The sequence below is a fragment of the Eumetopias jubatus genome, unplaced genomic scaffold (genome assembly GCF_037043125.1).
Source record: "Eumetopias jubatus isolate StellerSeaLion01/CBP00866 unplaced genomic scaffold, mEumJub1_p1.0 scaffold_11, whole genome shotgun sequence".
NCBI lineage: Eukaryota > Metazoa > Chordata > Mammalia > Carnivora > Otariidae > Eumetopias > Eumetopias jubatus.
In genome coordinates this window covers 67,786,416-67,803,850 of record NW_028274817.1, presented here as the reverse complement: position 1 = coordinate 67,803,850, position 17,435 = coordinate 67,786,416, and positions in this window count along the sequence as shown.

Here is a 17,435-nt window from a genome sequence, read left to right as displayed (position 1 = left end):
CCCCCCCCAAAAAAAAGTGTGGAACCAGACCTTTGCATTGCCGGCATCTTCCCTTCCACCATGCCAGCAGTGCTCAGCCCCAAGAGGGAACTCTCCCATTTGAAAGAGTAACCTCAGTGGGAAAGGGAGAGTGGAGTGAACAACCAGCTTCCCCAGGCTTTCAGAGCACTGCACAAAGAATCCATTTCATTTTCACCCCACCCAGAGACTGGCAAAGCTGAGATGTATAGAGATGACCAGGAACAAAGAAGGGCTACCAGTAACAGTCACAGAGCAGGAGTGACTGGTTACCAATGACCTACTTTGCAGAAACCACAACAGTTTTTGCCAGTAAAGAAAGCAACAGCCAGCACAGCCAACGTGATCCCCCCCTGTAGATTTCATGAGTTTTTGCCCCACTGGTATTCAAGTTGACAGCTTTTTCTGGGACTGAATTTGGTCCTATATACTGTTACTTTCCTACACCATTGGGCTGACCCAAAACCTGCATGCCTCTGGTTCAACCCGCATCACTGGCTTCCACTGCCAATAGCCATTCACACACCTACGGGGAGACAGTTTAGCCAAAATACTGCATGCCAATAGCCAGAACTCATGCACCTGGTTTGGGGCCCAGATCCAGCTCTGTCTTCTGTCACTGGCTTGCACCAATGGGCTCACCTAAAGTTAGCCCTTCCAGCTATGTACTTGCATGCCACCAGCCTGATCCCCATTAACAGCATCCACTGCCATGTGCATGTCTGCAGAATGACCATGCCTCCACAGGAGTGCATGTGGATGGCCAGGGCTGGCCCAGGTAGCTGCTTGTAGGCTGATTTGGACCTATCTCCTGTCACTGTGCTCACTTGCAACTAAGCCCTCCAGCTGTCTCAATACATGCTTCCATTGTCATTGTCAAAAATGTAGACCCCAATGGCCTAAACAAATGAGTCACACCCAGACCTGGAGCTGCAACACTCCCCTGTACTTGGTACTCTGCACCCCTAGACATATGGCCACAGCACACTCCAGCATGCCATCACCCACAGGTGAAGGTCTTTTCTACTGAAATCAGTCCATAAAGGTTGGACGAAGTGACTGCTTCTTCAAGTTTTCAGACAACTATACAAGACTCCAGGGATCAAGAAAAATCACAGAAATATGACAATACCAAAGGGATACGGTAAGCTTTCAGTAACTAACCCCAAAGGACTAGAGATATGTGAAGTGCCAGACAGATAATTCAAAACAATTGTTCTAAAGATTTGCAGAGAGTTACAAGAGAACACAGATAAAAGATTTTAATGAAATCAGGAAAACAATACAAGAACAAAATGAGAACTTCAACAAGGACATAGAAAACATTTTAAAAAACAAAAATTTTACAGCTGAGTAATACAATGACTAAAGAATTCAATAAAGAGCTTTAAATGCAGACTAGACCAAGCAAAAGAAAGAATTAATGAGCTCAAAGACAGATAATTTGAAACTATTCAGTCAAAGGAGCAAAAAGAAAAAGGAATAAAAAATGAATGGGAAGAGAGGAAGATAGCGGTAGAATAGGAGGACCCTACACTCATCTCCTCCCACGAACACAACTAGATAACTATCAAATCATCCTAAATACCCCAGAAATCAACCTGAAGACTAACATAACAAACTCCACAACTAAAGGCAGAGAAGAGGCCACATCAAAGAAGGTAAGAAGTGCAGACAAATGGTTTAGGGGAGAAATGAATCACAGGTGTGGTGGAGGGGAGGGAGCCATGGTTGGTGAGAGGAGCAAGAGAGAGAGAGGAGCACACAGGGGAATGAACAAGGAGAATGTTTCCCCAAACCCATTGGCTTGGAAAATGACAGGGGAAACATTAGTTTGTACAACCAGTGAGACTTAAAGCCTGGAGTCAACAGACTTGGCAGGGGTAGAACTAGGAGGGCACTGCACTGCTCTTGGAAAGAAGGCAGGCAAACAACCCAGAGACAGACAGCATGGAAACAGTGATCTGAAGAACACCTGGGGCACACAGCAAGGAGATTATTCCATGCTCTTGGATTGCATCTTGAGAGGCAGCATTCTTTGAGATGTATCTTCAGGAACAAAGGAGCTGGCTGGCACCATTTCTCTCCCCCACCACTCAATATAAACACAGAGCCACGTGTGGGAAGCAGCACAGCACTCTCACTGACTGCCTAACTTGCTTACACCAAGCCACACCCCTCCCCATGCTCTCCTGGAACTGCCCTTTTCAGCCAAACTTTCCTCAGTGCAGTTGGCCCCTCCCCAGAATACCAGTACAATCCCCTACTCAAACCCCATCTCCCAGTCAGAGAGTTCTACAGGGCCTCAGTTCTAGTGGAAGTAGTATGAAGTCTCATTTAACAAGCAGACCAGAACACACCTAGTTAAAACTAGCCACATTCAGGACAGGGACCAAAATTACCCACAGCAAACAAGGAGAGTCTCTGCAGACCTGAAGGATAGAAAAGCAAAAACACAACAACAGAATGCATGCAACACACACTAGAGACAATCACTGAAGTGCCAAGCTGTGGGCATTTCCTGACCTCTTCTTTACAAGGCCATTACTTTCAGGATCAGGAGACATAACTCACTTTTTCAACACACAGAAGAAGGCAGAGACTTAGACAAAATGCCAAGGTGGAGGAATTTCTCCCAAATAAAACAATAAGAAAAAGCCACAGATAGAGATCTAAGCAAAACAGATGTAAGTAACATGCCTGATGGAAACTTTAAAGCAAAAATCATAATATTCACTGGGCTTGAGAAAAGAAGACATCAGTGAGACACTTACCAGAGAGATAAAAGAGTTAAAAAAGAATTAATCAGAGAAGAAGAATACAATAAACAAGATTGGGAAAGGCTTGATATAATGCACAGCATGCTGGAAGAAGCAGAGGAATAAATTAGTGACATAGAAGACAAAATAATGGAATATAATGAAGCTCAACAAAAGAAAGAAAGAATTATGCAACACAAAAATAGACTTAGGGAATTCAGTGACTCAATCAAATGTAATAACATTCATATTATAGGAGTCACAGAAGAAAAAGAGAGAGAAAAGGAAGCAGAAAATTTATTTGAAGAAATAATGGCTGAAAACTTCCCTAATCTAGGGAGAGAAAAAGACATCCAGATCCATGAGGCACAGACAATGCCCAATCAAATCAACAAAATCAGGCTAACACCAAGACATATTGTAATTAAATTTGCAAAATATAATGATAAAGAAAAAATCGTACAAGGAACAAGACATAATAATTCCTTAACATATAAGGGAAGACCCATAAAGTTAGCTGGGATTTCTCAACAGAAACTTGGCAAGCCAGAAGTAAGTGACATGATATATTCAAAATGCTGAATGGGAAGAATCAGCAGCCAAGAATACTCTCTCCAGTAAGGTTATCATTCAGAATAGAAAGAGATAAAAAATTTCTCAGGCAAACAAAAACTAAAGGGCTTAGTGGCCACTAACCACCCTGCATGAAACATTAAAACTGACTCTGAGTACAAAGGAGAGACCAAAAATGACAAAGATAAGAAAGGATCAGAGAAATCTCGAGAAACAATGGTAAAACAAGTAATAAAATGGCACTACATACATATCTATCAATAATTACATTGAATGTAAATGGACTAAATGCTCAAATCAAAAGATATAGGGTGCCAGAATGGGTAAAAAAAAAAAAAAAAATCTATATGCAGCCTTCACGGGAATCATTTTAGACATAAAGACACCTACAGGTTGAAAGTGAGGGGAAAGAGAAACATTTATCATGCAAATGAATATCAAAATAAAGCCAGAGTAGCAATACTTATATTGGACAAGCTGGACTTTAAAACAAAGACTGTAATAAGACACAAAGAAGAGCACTATACCATAGTAAAGGGGACAATCAAAAGAGAAGATCTAATAATTGTAAACATTTATGCATCCAACATGGACAACCAAATATATAACAATTAATAACAAGCATGAAAGAACTCATTGATAACACAATAATAGAAGGGGCCATTAACATCCACTTACATCAATGAAAAGATCATCTAAGCAGAAAATCAACCAGGAAACCATGTCTTTGAATGACACACTGGACCAGATAGATTTAACAGATATATTCAGATCATTCCATCCTAAAATAGCAGAATACACATTCTTTTTAAGTGCACATGGGACATTCTAGTGGTTCTAAGAGGGAAGTGCATAGCAATACAGGCCTAACTCAAGAGCAAGAAAAATTTCAAATAAACAACCTAACCTTCCACCTAAGGGAGCTAAAAACAGAACAAATAATACACAAAACCAGTAGAAGGAAGGAAATAATAAAGATTAGAGCAGAAATAAATGATCCAGAAACTAAAAAAACAATACATTAGATCAATGAAACCAAGAACTGGTTCTTTGAAAATATCAACAAAATTGATAAACCTCTAGATAATTCCTTGTAAAACAAAAAAAGGACACAAATAAACAATATCACAAATGAAAGACAAGAAATAACAATTAACACCATGTAAATACAAACAATTGTAAGAGTATATTATGAAAAATTAAATGCCAACAAATTAGACAACCTAGAATAAATGGATAAATTCCTAGAAACATATAACCTACCAAAGCTGAAGTGGGATTATATAAAAAATATGAGGAGACCATTTACCAGCAGTTAAATTGAATCAGTAATCAAAAATCTCCCAACAAACAGAAGTCCAGGACCAGATGACTTCACAGGCAAATTCTACCAAACATTTAAAGAAGAGTTAATACCTATTCTTCCCAAACTCTTCCAAAAAATTAAAGAGGAAATCTTCCAAATTCTTTCTATGAGGTTAGTATCACCCTGATACCAAAACCAAATAAAGACATCACAAAGGGGAGGGGGGACTACAGGCTAGTATCTCTGATGAACATAGATGCAAAAATCCTCAAAAAATTACTAGCAAACTGAATCCAAAAATACATTTTAAAAAATACACCATGATCAAATGGACTTTCTCCCAGAGATGCAAAGGTGGTTCAATATTTGCAAAACAATCAACATGATACAAAACATCAATAATGAAAAATAAAAACCATATGATCCTTTCAATGGCTGCAGAAAAGCATTTGACAAAGTACAACAGCCATTCATGATAAAATCCTTCAACAAAGAAGGTCTAGAGGGAACATACCTCAACATATTAAGGATCTTATATGGAAAACCCACAGCCAATATCATACTCAATGGGGAAAAACTAAGAGATTTCCCCTTAAGGTCAGGAACCAGAAAAGTATGTCCACTCTCACCACCGATATTCAACATAGTATTTGAAGTCCTTGACACATCTCTTAGACAACAAAAAGAAATAAAAGGCATCCAAACTGGTAAAGAAGGAGTAAAACCCTCACTATTTGAAGATGATATCATATTCTATATAGAAAACTATAAAGATTCCACCAAAACACTACTAAAACTGATAAATGAATTAAGTAAAGTTGCAGCATACAAAATCAATGTACAGAAATCTGTTGCATTCCTATACAATATTAATGAAGCAGCAGAAAGTGAAATTAATAAAACATCCCATTTAAAATTGCACCAAAACAATAAAATACCTAGTAATAAGCTTAACCAAAGAGGTGAAAGACCTGTTGTCTGAAAATCATAAAACATTGATGAAAGAAATTCAAGATGATGTAGAGAAATAGAAAGATATTCCATGATCATGGGTCAGAAGAACAAATATTAAGACATCTACACTACCCAAAGCAATCTACTGATTTACTGCAATTCCTATCAACATACCACCAGCATTTTTCACAGAGCTAGAACAATCCTAAAATATGTATAGAGCCAGAAAAGACCCTGAATACCCAAAACAATCTTGAAAAAGAAAACAAAAACTGGAGGTATCACAATTCCAGACTTCAGGTTATATTACAAAGCTGTAATGATCAAGACAGTATGGTACTGGCATAAAAATAGACACAGAGATCAACAGAACAGAATAGAAAACCCAGAAATGAACCCACAACTATATGGTCAACTAATCTTCAACAAAGCAGGAAAGAATATCTAATGGGAAAAAGACATTCTTTTCAACGAATGGTTTTGGGAAAACTGGACAGCAACATGCAAAAGAATGAAACTGGAACGCTTTCTTTCACCATACACGAAAATAAACTCAAAATGAATTAAAACCTAAATGTGAGGCCTCAAACCATAAAAATCCTAGAATAGAGCACAGGCAGTAATTTCTCAGACATGGATCATAGCAACACCTTTCTAGATATGTCTCCTGATCCAAGGGAAATAAAAGCAAAAATAAACTATTGGGACTACATCAAAATAAAAGGCTTTAACACAGCAAAGGAGACAATTAGCAAAACTAAATGGCAACCTACTGAATGGGAGAAGATATCTGCAAATGACACATCCAATAAATGGTTAGTATCCAAAATATATAAAGAACTGATATAACTAAACACCCAAAAACCAAATAATCCAACTAAGAAATAGGCAGAAAACATGAACAGACATTTCTCCAAAGGAGACATACAGATGGCCAATAGACACATGAAAAGATGCTCAATATCGCTCATTATCAGGGAAATGCAAATGAAAACCACAATGAGATAGTACCTCACATCTGTCAGAATGGCAAAAATCAAAAACACAAGAAACAACAAGTGTTGGCAAGCATGTAGAAAAAAAGGAACCCTCTTGCACTGGTGGTGGGAAGGCAAATTGGTGCAGCCACTCTGGAAAACAGTATGGAGGTTTCACAAAAAGTTAAAAACAAAACTACTCTAGCATCTAGCAATCACACTACTAGGTATTTACCCCCCAAAATACAAAAAGTTAACTCAAATGGATACATGCACCCCTATGTGTATAGCAGCATTATTTACAATAGCCAAATTATGGAAGCATCCCAAGTGTCCATCCACTGATGAATGGGTAAAGAAGATGTGGTATATGTATACAATGGAATATTATTCAGCCATAAAAATGAATGAAATCTTGCCATTTGCAATAACATGTATGGAGCTAGAGAGTATAATGCTAAGCAAAATAAGTCAGTCAGAGAAAGACAAATAACATATGACCTCACTCAATGTGGAATTTAAAAAGCAAAACAAATGAGCAAAAGAAAAAAAGAGAAAGAGAAGACAAACCAAGAAACAGACTTTTAACTATAGAGAAAAAACTGATGGTTACCAGAGGGAAGATGTGTGGGTGGATGGCTTAAATAGGTGATGGGGATTAAGGACTACAGTTGCTGTGATGAGCACACAGTGATGTATGGAATTGTTGAATCACTACATTGTACACCTGAAACTAATATAATACTGTACATTAAATATACTAGAATTAAAATTAAAAATGGAGAAAAAAATTTAATAATTTTATATTAATAAATAATTTCAGTAAAGTTGCAGGATACAAAATCAATGTACAAAAATCAGCTATTTTTCTATATACACTGACAACAAACTATCTGAAAAAGAAGTGAAGGAAATAATCCCATTTACTATAGCATCTGAAACAACAAAATATTTAGAAATAAATGTAGCCAAGGAGGTGAAAAATTGGCATACTGAAAAGTATAAAACACTGGTGAAAGAAATTGAAGACACAAGTAAATGGAAATATATCCTGTGTTCCTGGTTTGGAAAAATTAAGTTTATTCATATATCTACAATACACAAAGTGATAATACAGATTCAGTGCAATCCCTACCAAAATCTCAATGGCATTTTTCATAAAAATGAAAAAAATCCTAAAATTTATATGGAACCACAATAGACCCTGAATAGCCAGAGCAATCTTGAACAAGAGGAACAAAGTTTCAGCCATTACACTGCTGATTTCAAAATATACTAGATAGCTGTAGTAATCAAAACAGTATGGTACTGGCAAAAAAAAAAAAATCCCAGACATATAGAGTAATAAATCAGAAAAGAGAGCCCAAAAATGAATTCATGGATTTACGGTCATCTGATCTTCAACACAGTTGCCAAGAACATGGAAACCATATTCTCTTCAATAAATGGTGTTGTGAAGCTGGATAACCGCATGAAAAAGAACAAAATTAGACCTTTTTCTCATGTCATATACAAAAATCTACTGAAAATGGATTAAAGCTTAAATGTAAGATCCAAAACTATAAAACTCCTAGAAGAAAACAGGAAAAAAAAAAACTTGACGTTGATCTGGGCAATGATTTTTTGGATTTGGCCCCAGAAGCACAGTCAAAAAAAAAAAAAATAGACAAGCAGGGTTGCATCAAACTAAAAACCTCTGCACAACCTGGAAATAATAACAAAATAGAGATAACATTTGGAATGGGAGAAATATTTGCAAATCATACATCTGATAAGGGGTTAATATCTAAAATATATAAGAAACTTAAACTATTCCATAGCCAAAAATAACATAAAATAAAATAAATAACCCAAATAAAAATGGGTCAAGTGTTCATATTACCCAAATCAATCTACAGTTTCAGTGGAACACCTACCAAAATACCAATTGCATTTTTTTTCACAGAACTAGAACAACTATTCCTAAAATTTGCCTGTAACTGCAAAAGACCTCGAATAGCCAAAGAAATCTTGAGAAAGAACAAAACTGGATATATCACAATCCCAGATTTCAAGATATACTACAAAGTTACAGTAATCAAAACAGAATGGTACTGGCACAAAAATGAACATATAGATCAAAGGAACAGGATAGAGAGCCCAGAAGTAAACACCCATATGGTCAATTAATATGTGACAAAGGAGGCAAGAATATACAATGGGAAAAAAACAGTCTCTCTAATAAATGGTATTGTGAAAACTGGATAGCTACAAGCAGAAGAATGAAACTGGAACACTTTCTTATACCATATACAAAAATCAACTCAAAATGGATTAAAGACCTAAGTGTGAGACCTGAAACCATAAAACTCCCAAAAGAAAATATAGGCTGTAATCTCGGACATCAGCCTTAGCAACATATTTATGGATATGTCTCCACAGGCAAGGGAAATGAAAGTAAAATTAAACTATTGGGACTACACCAAAACAAAAAACCTTCACACAACAAGCAAAACCATCCACAAAAAAGAAAATAAAAGGCAACCTACTGAAAGGGAGAAGATACTTGCAAATGATATATCCTATAAGGGGTAATATCCAAACATATACAGAATTTATACAACTCAACACCAAAAAAAAAAAAAAAAAAAACAAGAAATTTGATTTAAAAATGTGCAGAGGACCTGAATAGACATTAAAAAAAAAAGACATACAGATGGCCAACAGACACATTAAAAGATGGTCAACATCACTTATCATCAGGGAAATGCAAATCAAAACCACAATGACATATCACTTCACACCTTTTAGGATGGCTATTATTAAAATGACAAATAAGTTGGTGAGGATATGGAGAAAAGGGAACATTTATGCACTGTTGGTGGGAATGCGAATTCAAGCAACCACTGTGGAAAGCTGCAAAAAGGGTTCCTCAAAAAAATAAAAAATAGAAATACCATATGATCCAGCAATTCCACTCCTGGGTATTTTTCCAAAGAAAATCTGAAGAGATATAGTCACCCCTATGTTCATTGCAGCATTATTTATGATAATCAAGATATGGAAGAAACCCAAGTGTCCACTGATAGATGAATGGATAAAAAAGATTTGGCATACATACACACACACACACCAAATAATGGAATAATACTAAGCTATAAAAAAGAATGAAATCTTGCCATTTGCAGTAACATGGATGGGCACCGAGTGTATTATTTTAAGTGAAATAAGATAGAGAAAGAGAAATACCATATGATTTCACTTACATGTGGAAGGAATCTAAAAAACAAAATAAATGAACAAGCAGAGTCTTAAATACAGAGAACAAATTTGTGGTTGCCAGAAGGGTAGTGGGTGGGGTGATGGGCAAAATAGATGAAGGGGATTAGGAGGTACAAACTTCCAGTTATAAAATAAGTCATGGAATTGGAAAGGACAGCATAGGGAATATAATCAGTAATACTGTAATAATGTTGTTTGATGACAGACGGTGACTACCCTTTCTTGGTGAGTAATGTATAGATGTGTCAGATCAATACATTATACACTGGAAACTCATATAACACTGTATGTTAATTATACTTCAATAATAGATTTAAAAATTGGGAAGCATGGGTAAAATAAAGGGGATTAAGAGTACACTTATCTTGGGGCGCCTGGGTGGCTCAGTCGTTAAGCGTCTGCCTTCGGCTCAGGTCATGATCCCCGCGTCCTGGGATCGAGCCCCGCATCGGGCTCCCTGCTCGGCGGGAAGCCTGCTTCTCTCTCTCCCAATCCCCCTGCTTGTGTTCCCTCTCTCGCTGTGTCTCTCTCTGTCAAATAAATAAATAAAATCTTTAAAAAAAAAAAAGAGTACACTTATCTTACTGAGCACTGAGATATGTATAGAATTGTGGAATCATATGCATACCTAAAATTAATATAACATTGTGTATTAATTATACTTGAATAAAAATTTTAAAAAACATATATACCATATAAACTGTAACCCAAAGAGAGTGAAGGTGGCTATAATAACAGAAAATAAGTCAAACATGTTGCACGAGACAAAAAGGACATAATATATTGCCAGTATTCAATTTGTCAAGAAGATATAACAATTAAAAACATATACACCAAATATCAGGGCTCAAAATATATGAGGCAAACATTGACAGAATTGAAAGAAGAAATACACAGCCCTTCAATAATAGTTGGAGATTTTAATACCCCACATTCAGAATGCATAGAATAATCAGACATTGTATAAATAAGAAGACAGAAGTCTTGAACCACACAATACATCTACTAGACCTGACATATACATAACAGTCCATGAAACAACAGCAGAACACACATTCTTCTCATGTGCACATGGAACATCTTCCAGGATAGATGACTTGTAAGTCTACAAAACAATATTAACACATTTAAGAAGACTGAAATCATGCAAAATATTATTCTGGTCACAAAGGGATGATACTAGAAATCAATATTAAAAAAAACCCAGAAAATTCTCTAATATATGGAAATTAAACAACACTCAAAAAAGCACAAGGAAAATTTCAAAAATATTTTGAGAGTATCAAAACAAAACATATAAAACAAACTTAGAGGATGCAGTGAAAGCAGTGCTAAGATGGAAGTTAATAGATGTAAGTGCTTATATTAAAAAAGAAGAAAGATCTTAAATCAACAATTCAAATTTACATGTTAAGTAACTAGGAAAAAAAGAAAAACAACCCAAATCTAGCAGAATAAAGAAAATGATAAAAAGTGAAGTAGAGACAAGTGAAATAAATGAGAGGAAAAAAAACAAGTAAATCAACAAAACCAAAAATTGGTTCTTTGAGAAGATCAACAAATTTGACAAACCTTTACCTATGTTGACTAAGTAAGAAGAGAAAAAAATTAAAATTGTTAAATCAGCAATGAAGTGAAACCTTACTACTGATTTTTCAGAAATAGAAAGATTGTAGAAGAGTACTATGAAAAGTTGTCTACCAAGAAACTGGATAACCTAGATGAAATGGACAAATTTTTAGAAACACACAATCTACCAACACTGATTCATGAAGAAATAGAAAATCTGAATAGACCTATAACTAGTATGGAGATGGAATCAGTAATCAAAAACCTCTCAAGAAAGAAAACCCCTGCATCATATGGCTTCCTTGAGTAAACCTACATCAAACATTTAAAGAAGAATTAACATTAAACCTTCTCAAACTCTTATAAAACATTGAGGAAGAGCAAAGACTTCCTACCTCATTCTATAAGGGTAGCATTATCATGAGAACAAAGGTAGACAAAAACATTAAAAGAAAGGAACTAGAGATCAATAATCCCTATAAATATTGATACAAAAATCTTCTACAAAATACTAGCAAACCTCATTTAACAACATGTTAACATGATCATAAGTTATGATCAAATACAAGCATGGTTCAGCATACAGAAGTCAATCAATGTTTTATCCTACATTCACAGAATGAAAATATACACATGATCATCTCAACTGATGCAGGAACATCATGTGACAAAATCTATCATTATTTCATGATATAAAATTATCAACAAACTAAGAATGAAAGGAAATTATCTCAAGATAATAAGGCCATATATGAAAAACCCACAGATAACATCATACTTGGTGAAATTGAAAGCTTTGCCTTTGTCAAAAATTAGTTGACCATATATGCATATATTCTTGGATTTATTTCTTAGCTCTCCTTTCTGTTTCATTAGGTTGTGTGTCTGTTTTTATGCCAGTACTATATTATTTTGATTACCACAGATCTGTGAGTACATATAATATCTACATATATTACATATTAAATATACATTTATATATAATATATAATTATATATTATTTTATATTAAATATTTTATATGTACTCACAAATCTATGGTAATCAAACTAAGAATGAAAAGATTATATATATATATATATACATAAGTTCTGTATATATATTATATATACATACATACCTTTTATACATACATATATATATGGTATAACAATCATGGACAATACTATGGAAATTCCTCAAAAAAAAATCTAAAAATAAAACTACCATATGACCCAGCAATCTATCTTCTGGATATATACCCCCCCAAAATGAAAGCAGTACTTTCACAATAGCATCAAAAACAATAAAATATTTAGGCATAAATTTAACCAAGAAAATAAAAAATCTGTACAATGAAAACTACAAGACTTTGCTGAAAGAAATCAAAGAAAACACACAGAAATGGAAGGACATCCTGTGTTCATGGATTGGAAGAATTAATATTATTAAAACGTCCATGTTACCCACAGCCATCTATAAATCCAAAACAATCTCTATCAAAATCCCAATGGCATTTTTCACAGAGATAGAACAAACAATCCTAAAATTTGTGGAACTATAGAAGACCCAAAGTAGCCAAAGGAATAATGAGAAAGAAGAAAACTGGAGGCATCACACTTCCTGATTTCAAACTATATTACAAAGCTACAGTAATTAAAACATATGGTACTGGCATAAAAATAGACACATAGATCAGTAGAATAGAATAAAGAGACCAGAATTAAACCCCCACATGCATGGTAAACTAATATTTAATAAGGGAGCCAAGAATATCCAATGTGGAAAACACAGTGTCTTCAAAAAATGGTGCTGGGAAAATTGGATAACCACATACAGAAACATGAAATTGGAACCCTATCTTACACCACTCAGAAAAATTGGCTTGGAATGGATTAAAAACTTAAACATAAACTTAAAACCATAAAACTTCTAGATAACATAGGGAAGAATCTCCTTGATATTGGTCTTGGCAATGTTTTTTTTTTTTTTGATATGACACCAAAAGCACAGGCAATAAAAGAAAAATAAACAAGTAAGACTAGATCAAACTTAAAAGTTTCTGCATTGCAAAAGAATAATCAACAAGATAAAAAGGCAACCTACAGATGGAAGAAAATATTTGCCAATTATGTTTCAAAAAGTAAGCTATCAAAAAGTAAATTATGTATCAAATTATGCAAACATCCAAAATTTTTCAAGAACTCATACAACTTAATAAAAAATAAAATTCTAACTGAACAATGGGTAGAGAAACTACACAGATTTTTTTTTCCAAATAAGACATCCAAAAGGTCAACAGGTACATGAAAAAGTACTCAACATCACTAATCAACAGGAAAATACAAATCAAAACCACAGTGAGGTATTACCTTACACCTGTCAGAATACTGGTCATCAAGAAGGCTAGAATTAACAAGTATTGGTGAGGAAGTGGAGAAAAGGGAACCTTGTACAGTTGGTGGGATTATAAAATTTGTTCAGCCACTATAGAGAATAGTATGGTAATTCCTCAAAAAAATTAAAAATAGAAATAGCATATGATCCAGTAATCCCACTTCTGGGTATACATCAAAAGGAAATGAAAACAGGTTATTGAATAAATATATGTAGTTTACTATAGTATTATTCAAAATAGCCAAGATATGAAAACATGTGTCCATCAATGGATAAGTGGATTAAGAAGATGTGCTGTATACACAATGGAATACTATTCAACCAGGAGAAAAAAGGAAATTCTGCCATTTGCTAAAACAGAGATGGACCTTGAAGACATTATGCTATGTGAGATAAGTCAGACAGAGAAAAACAAATACTGTATGGTATCTCTTATACATGAAATCTTTAAAAAAAACTGAACTTGAAAACACAGAGAGTGGATTGATGGTTATGAGGGGCTGGGAGTGGGGAAATGGGAGAAATATTGCTTAAGGGTACATACTTGCAACTGGTAAATAAATAAGACCTGGAGATCTAATACACAGACTGTGACTGTGTATTAGATCTAACACACAGTACAGTGACAAAACTGTATTATAAACATTGAAATTTCTAAGAGACTAGATTTTAATTGTTCCCACCACTAGAAGAAATAATAGTTATGTGGCATGATAAAGGTATTACCTAATGCTACAGTGGCAATCTTATTGATATATAAATTTATCAAGTCAATATGTTGTACACCTTAAACTTACACCATGTTATATGTCAATTATATCTTAATAAAAGATTTTTTAGTAAAATAAAGAAACAGAAAAAGCATGATGCCAACAATAACAATAAGAGAGCTGGAGTGTCCATATTAATATAAGAATATAAACCAACATTATTACTTGAGCTAGAGGGATATTTCATAATGATTAAGGATTAATTCATCAGGAAAATATAATTACTGTAAACATATCTGTACCTAAGAAAGGAGCCCCATACTACATGAAGCAAAAATTAACAAAAATGAATAAAAAATGGAAAATTCAACAATAATAGTTGAAGACTTCAGTGATCCATTCTAAGTAATGGACAGCAAAATGAGACAGAATATCAAAAAGGATATAGAAGACATAAATAGAACTATAAGGTAGACGTAACTGATATTTTTAGAATAATCCAACCAATAACAACAGAATATAAATTTTTCTCAAATGTACATAAAACTTTCTCAAAATAAATGATATGGTAAAGCAACAAAACAAGTCTTTGGAAATTTAAAAGGATTTATATCATACAATTTATGTCCTTGAACCACACTGGAATTAAAATTAGAAATCAACAACAGAAGAAAATTTCATTCAAATTGAAATTGAATTTTTTAATTGAAAATTAATTTAAATTTTGGAAATCCTTAAAAAAGGAACAGACAGAGATGGGGGAGGGAGAAAGAGAAGCAAAAAGAAGAGAAGGAGAAGTAGAAGAAGGAGATAAAAGGGAGGGAGGGAGAAGATCCAGATTAGAAAGAAACAGATAAAACTGTGTTCATTCACAGATCACATAAATTTATATGTAGAAAACCCTAAGAATTTTACAGACACAGGCACAGACACACACAGACCCAGAGTCCTGGGTCTCTGCTCAGCAGAGAGTCTGCTTCTCCCTCCCCCTGCTCTTGTGCTCTCGCTTGCTTGCTCCCTCTCCCTCTCCCTCTCAAATAAATAAATAAAATCTTAAAAAAAAGATAACAGGAGGAATCCTTGTGGTGATGTAACTGTTCTTTATCTTGTCTATGGTGGTAGTCGTATGAACCTATGCCTGTGGTAAAATTTCATAGAACTAAATTCACACACACACATACACACACACACACACACACACACAAATGAATACATGTATGACTGTGGAACTTTGAGTAAGATGGGCAGATTGTATCATGTCAATTTTGTGGTTGTGATAGTGTACTATAGTTACACAAGATGTTATCATTGGGAAATACTGAGTAAAGTGTAAACAGGACCTGCCTGTACTAGCTCTTATAATTATATGTGAATCTCTAATTATCTTGAAAAAAAAGCTTAATAAATGGGGCAAAAGATTTGAATAGAAATTTCATCAAAGAAGGTATATAAATGAAAAACAAGCACATGAAAAGATGTTCAACATCATTAGTCATTAGAGAAATATAAAATAAACCTACAATGTGATACACTTCATTCCCACGAGAATAGCTCTATCCAAAAAGAAAATAACAGATGTTGGAGAGAATGTGGAGAAAATGGAACTCTCATACATTGCTAGTGGGAATGCAAACTGATTGATCCACCTTGAAAAATAGTTTGGCAGTTATCTTAAAATCAACACTCTTACCATATGACCCAGTAATTCCACTCATAGGTATCCACCCTTGAGAAATTAAAACCTATGTTCACACAAGGACATGTATGTGAATTTTCATAGCAGTATTTTCATAATATCCAAAATCCCAAATATCATCAGTTGGTGAATGGATAAACAAAATGTGATATATCTTTACAATGTCATACTATTTATCAATTAAAAGGAATGAAGTACTTATACAAGACACAACATGGATAAACCTCAAAAATATTATCCTAAGCAAAAGAAACTAGATACAAAAGACCACACATTGTATGATCCAATTTATTTGAAATGTCCAGAAAAGAAATCTACAGAGACAGAAAGTAGATTAATTATTGCCTGGGGCTAAGGGTCAAAATGGGGAATGATTGAAAATGAGATAGTGATTTCTTTTGGGTGTGACAGAAATGTTCTAAAGTTAGTTTGTAGTGATAGGTGCACAATTCTGTAAATTTACTGAAATCACTGAATTTTACACTTAGAGAGAGAGAGAGGAAAGGAAGGAAGGGAGGGAGGGAGGGAGGGAGGGAGGGAGGATTCTTTTAAAAGTTATATTTCTTTTCAGCTGTTCTAAGATTGAACAGATGGTTAAACCTGCGACCCCTTGCCTCAGGTCCCCATCCATTAGACAGGGTAATTACCCCCATGCCCTGCTTAGCTCATCAGACAGAAAGTTATATGGCCTGTTTTCTTCTCCACCCACTCCTAGCCTTAGTATTCTTGATGGTTGCTAAACTATCATTTAAAAATCACGGCTCAGTCGTTAAGCGTCTGCCTTCAGCTCAGGTCATGATCCCAGGGTCCTGGGATCGAGCCCCGCATCAGGCTCCCTGCTCAGAGGGAAGCCTGCTTCTCCCTCTCCCACTCCCCCTGCTTGTGTTCCCTCTCGCTGTGTCTCTCTGTCAAATAAATAAATAAAATCTTAAAAAAAAATAAATATCATGTCACTCCTTGTGTTTACTGACAAAAGGTATTTTTCTTGGCTTGCCCAACTCCAAATTCTCCTATGGATCAGCAAAAAAAAAAAAATTACTTTTGGAATTATATATGCATTTTCAGCACAGTGTATATGCAAGAAAGCAGACCATACTTGTGAGTTTCTCCAAGCAATAGCATTGCTTTGTTCTTTCTTTGACATCTGACTAAATATCAGAGACCACTCTCCATTTTGGCAGTATAATTTGCCCCTCCCTCTCCTCCTCACCCATCCTCCACAGCCATCATTTCTCC